Source organism: Sarcophilus harrisii, chromosome 6, assembly GCF_902635505.1.
Source record: "Sarcophilus harrisii chromosome 6, mSarHar1.11, whole genome shotgun sequence".
In the NCBI taxonomy this organism is placed as follows: Eukaryota; Metazoa; Chordata; class Mammalia; order Dasyuromorphia; family Dasyuridae; genus Sarcophilus; species Sarcophilus harrisii.
Genome location: NC_045431.1, coordinates 86,403,843 through 86,409,842, shown reverse-complemented (window position 1 = coordinate 86,409,842; position 6,000 = coordinate 86,403,843).

Genomic DNA, 6,000 nt, shown 5'->3' with positions numbered 1-6,000 from the left:
CAAGAAGTTCTAAGCTTAATTTATTGTCACTATCATGTGACTTCTTAGAACCCCAGGGAATTCTTTAATGGCTATAATAAGATGAAGAACAGGTGTTCATAAGCACTGGTAGAGAAAATTCCTCAATGGTAGCTCTTACACAGATAAAATTACAATTCTGAACCCCCTTTTAATAAAAAGAATAATTTAATTATTTTAATTCATTTTAATCCTCATCATAGCCCTGCAAGGTAGTTAATATTGCTCTTTCCATTTTATAACAGAGGCAAACAAATTAAATGACTTGCTTAAGGTGATACAACTAAGAAGTACGTGGGGGTTGAATTTGAACTCAATGCTTCCTGATTCCCAGTCCAGAGCTCTGTCCTCTGAACCATCAGCTCATGAATGTATGCTTAGAGAATTTAGGTTCAAATCTCAGTTGTTACTACCTTTGGAACCTTATATTAAATAAATATTTTAATTTCTGTGTGCCTCAGTGTAAGGGTTAAAAAGCCTCAGGGAGCAAGGAATGCAATTCAAGGCATGTGGGAGGACCTGAGGGATGAGAGGTACAGGCACAAGTGAGTCCTACGTGGAAGTGGGACATAGCCCCAGGAGGCAATGTCTGACCCCAGGTCTCAAAGCCTAGCACACCTCCCTCCTTCTTCTTGGGCCAATCCCATTATGACCTGCCGGATCCTGTTCCTAGCGGACCTCCCCTTCCCCCAGCTCCTCAAGGGGGTATAAATATATGCTATCTAAGAATAAAGTTCTCTTTCGCTTCACCCCTACTTCCTGGTGGTCTGTCTCTATGGAATCCGGGTTGATGCCGGAAGACAGGTAAGTATGGCCTAGCCGTACATTAAGAGTGACAATCATTAAGAGTAACTCTAAGGGAAGCTACCAGGTTAGAGTACTCCATAGGGGCATAACACTTCAGTTCTTCATTTATAGAGTGAATTACATGGATTCTAAGTTCTTTTCTAGTTCTAAGTCTCTGATCCAGTGAACAAATGATATTTAATTGCTGCTATTTCAGTGCTTTTAAAATATATATATTTTTAAAGATTAATGGGTATCTTATAATAAAAATATCATAGTAATTACTAAACAAGTCATGCCCTAGATTGTATGTACTAGGAGGTGGAGGTATTGTATGAAGGGTACATTTATCTCATACATATTTTTGAATGAGTATGCTTTTATTTGGCTGCATTTTGTTCCTGCAGATCTTAAAATTAGGCTTGTGTTGTTCAATAATTCATAAAGAATTGATGGCATTCCCATTAATTTTTTTTCTATAGAGTTTTCTCCTAGAAAAGTATATCCTAAGGGGTACCATTAATGTTCAAGTGTAGACACATATTTAAGGCAATAATCCAATCAGGGAAAAAAAATTCATAAGGAGGTAAAATGCTAAAGATCTTTTCTGGGATTCTTTCCATTACTCTTTCTATGATTTTATAACATTGACTGGTAGTTTGCTTTTTTTTCTGCTTTTGAAATAACTCTAATTCATTCAAAGGGTATTAAGAAAGTCACTTAACTTGGAGAAAAAGTCTTCATTAGAACTTGCCATGGAAGGGGAAAAGGGGAGAATTTAATAAGAAGTAAAATCAATGTTTCCTTAGAAGACTAAGGGGGTAAAAAAGAAAAATAATGGATAAGTACCTATGCGCTAGAGTTTCTGTTTTGCCTAGGAACCATCTGAAGTTGAGAGCCATCCCAAAATCTTTAGTAGCCTTTTACTAATCATTAAACATAAACCCAATACAAATAACCACATGATCAGTTGACAGAATAATATAGAGGAAAGAGTACTGGCTCTGGAATCAGGAGAGATAGTGATTATATCTTACCTATTCCTAGCTATGTGACCAGGTAGCATTTATGGATTTCTGAGGTGTTAATTCAGCACTGAAAGCTGAATAATCAGCTCATGTGCTGCTTTGATTACCTGTAACAAACCTAGCTGGAATGTTTATAGTATCTTAAGGTATTCAAAGCACTTTACAAACATTATCTCATTAGATTTTTGCAAATAATCTATTATACTTATTTTAGAGATGAAAAAACTGAGGTTCAGAAAGTTTGGTTTTCCCTTGGTCACTTCAAGCAGCCAATAAGAAAGCATTCAATTATTGTTGAACCATAGTGAGGATTACACAAGATTTAGCAGCTACCATGTTAAAGGAGTATAGGAGTTGGAATATGATATTTCAAAATTCAAAAGAGCTAGTATTACAACCAAGAATAAACTAGCCAGCAAAACTGAGTATAATCATACAGGAGAAAAAAAGTGAATATTTAATGAAATAGATTTTCAAGAGTCCCTGATGAAAATACAGAACTGAATAAGAAATATGACATCCAAACCCAAAATTAAAGCAAAGTATAAAAAGGTAAATATGAAAGAAAAATAAATCTAAAGGGACTCAATAAGGTTAAATTGTTTATATTACTATACAAAACATGGTACTCTTAAGAATTTTATTAGTACAGTTAAAAGAACTCTAAATAGACAGAAGGCATAGAACTGAATTGGTTATGTTAGGATAATTTCAAAAAAAGTGGGTGGATGAAAAAGAGATTTACTGAGAGAGTGGGAAAGGAATAAGAAAAGTTAATTCAAGTTAAAGAGGGATGCAAGGAATTTTTTTTAAGTTAAAAAATGTTGAGGAGATCTGACATTGCCTGCTTACTCTCATAAGAATTGTTTCAAAGAGGAAAGAAGATATATCCACAAATGGGTATAGAAATATATCCTATACTATAAGAGGAAAGGGATAAAAGAAAGAGTGAATTGAGGGAGGCAAATTTCTGTGCATAAAAATGGGGGAAAGAGAGAGAAGGATTAACAAAGAAGAAAACAGAATGAAGGGAAATGAACAGTTAACAATCATAACAATGAAAGTGAATGGGATGAACTCACCCGTAAAATGGAAGCAGATAACATGATAGATTAGAAACCAGAATGCAATCATATATGGTTTACAAGAAACATACTTGAGAAAGAAAAACAAAAACAAGGAGCTAGAACAAAATTTATTATGCTTCAGCTTAAGAAAAAAAAAATGTGACAAACATGATTTCAGAAAAACAAATGTAAAAATACATCTAATTAAAGGAGACAAAAAGAGAAGGTACATTCCCCTATAAAATGTACCAAAGACAATGAAGTAATATCAGTTCTTAACATATATGTGCCAAATTGTATAGCATCCAAATTCTTAAAGGAAAAGTTAGATGAGTTATAGGAGGGAAATAGAGAGTAAATCTATATTAGTGGGGAATTTCAATATTCCCTTATCATAACTAGATAAATCTAAATATAAAATAAGCATGAAAGAAGTTAAAAAAATGAAAAGTTTTAGAAAAGTTAGATATGATAAACCTCTGTAGAAAAAATTAAAGGTGAATAGAAAGGAATACCTATTTCTCAACTGTATATGGTATCTTCACAAAAAAATAACCATTTATAAGAACATTAACAACCTCACAACCACCAACAAAAAGAGGAAAATACTAGTTGAGATCCATATTAAGTCCCTGTAGTACTCTCTCTGGATGTAGAAGGCTCTCTCCATCACAAATCCACTGGAATTGCCCTAAATCCTCTCATTGTTGAAAAGAGCCAAGTCCATCACAACTGATTATCACATAATCTTGTTGATGTGTGTAATATTCTCTTGGTTCTATTCACTTCACTTAGCATCAGTTCATGTGAGTTTTTCCAGGCCTCACTGAAATCAGCCTGATGATCATTTCTTATAGAATAACAATATGCAATTCAAATTTAAAAAAAAGAATATTTAAAAGAAGACTGAAGTTTCTTGAAAGTGCGGATTGGCTTCATTTTTTTATTTGTTGTCCCTGCACTTACAACATACTGAGAATTTTCAAATGTTTTTAATTTGATTCAATCAATCAATCACTTATCTTTTATTAATATTCTGTATTCTACCATCTTCTGCTCATGTCATCATTCTCTGCTCTTTGCCCTCCCAGTTGCTTCCTATTCTGAATTTTATTAGTTTTTCAGACTCAGCTCAAGCTTTATCTCCCATGCAAAGCCATTCTATACCTTCTCAAAAGCAATGATTTCTCTTTTCTCTGGGTATGAATTAAAGTGAGAGACATGTTCAATTCATTTCCAGTTGCCATAAATTACTTTACATTCTCATTTTGTTATTTTTTTTTTGGGGGGGGGGGGTTGTTTACTTTTTTAGAACTCATCTCAGACTAGATTATATGTTCCTTGAGGGCAAGAACTCTCTTACATTATTTTTTTCTATTTATTTTAATGACTGCAGTATCAAATATAGAAATTTTCTAATAATAGTAATTAAACAATAAAAAATATTGTATGTCTTTTTTATGGCAGTAGTAGATAAAAATGCCACAAGGTGGAAGGTAATGAATTTTCTATGGATGATAAGAAGCCCAGTTTTCCTGAACCATGCAGAAGATAATAATAACAATAACAACTAACCTTTATATAGTGATTTAATATTTGCTGAATGTTTTACATATATTAGTGGAATACAAAGTTAAAATACAATATAATGTAATCAGCATTTATTGAATACCTATATTTTACATGAAGACATTGTTCTATTTGCCCTAATAAAATGTGTTTAAATCAAGAAATTCAGATAAATTTAAAGAAGATATAGTCCCTTCTATGAAGGGCTAAATAGTTTAATTGGCAGATAGGAAACCAACAAAATCAATTGCAAAGTACAACTTTACAGAAGCACTATGTTGTATTTGAAAGGTGGGTTGTTATAAACAGGCAGACTTCTAGGAGTGGGTAGGTAGCATTTTGAATTGGCCTTTATAAAACTGATGTAATGTTTGTAACCATTCTTTTTGTAGTTTATGTGGTAGAAATTTTGTAATGAACTGGAAATTGGGTGGATGCCCATTAGCTCAGAAATGGTTGAATAAGTTATGATATATGAAGGTAATAGGATATTTTTATTCTATAAGAAATGAAGATAAGGCTAATTTCAGAAAACCTGGAAAGACTTATATGAACTGATGGTGAAGTAAGCATAACAAAGAGAAAATTATATATAATAATAAGAATATATGATGATCAACTGTGATAATTCAAGACAATTCCAACAGAATTGGAACAGAAAATGCCAATCACATCCAGAACTATGGAGACAAGATGTTGATTGAAGCATAGTATTTATACTGTTTTTGCTCATTTTATTTTTTTCTCATGTTTTTTCCCCCTTTTGGTCTCATTTTTCTTACACAACATGAGAAATATGGAAATATGTTTAAAAGAATTGAACATATTTAATCTAAATCATATTGCTTGCAGTTTTGGGAAGGAGGAATTAAAGGGAGAAAAACTTAGAATACAAAGTTTTACAAAATTGAATGTTGAAAACTATCTTTATATGTATGTGAAAAAAAAATATTGAAAAATAATAAAACTGGTTTAATAGGCAAACAAGGCTATAAGAGGGCACAGGTATATTGGAAGCCAGTTGTGAAAAGCCTTCAGTTTAGACTACATTTTTAACAAATGGAATTAATTGAAGATTCTTGAACCAAGAAAGTGAGATCATCATAGTAAAAATGTTATGAATTATCCTATTAGTGGTTTACAAAATAGGTTAGATAAGACATTCAATATGTGCTTATTAGATTGGCATATACATTTTTCTCTTTTTTTGTCTTTTATATATTCATTCTCTATCTCTTATGAGACAGTAAGACAGACAGAGAGACAGAAAGAGACAGAGAGAGAGAGACAGAGAGAGAGAGAGAGAGAGAGAGAGAGAGAGAGAGAAACAGAGAGAGAGAGAAACAGAGACAGAGATAGAGACAGAGACAGAGACAGAGACAGAGACAGAGAAAGAGAAATAAAAAGCAGGCAAATACCCTAACCCTCTACTCAATAGTAATGACTTAGTGCCTGATCATTGAAACTACTCATTCCAAGATAAGGAATGATCTCTTGATCTCTAAATCTCATGGTCTTTTCCCAACCCTCAT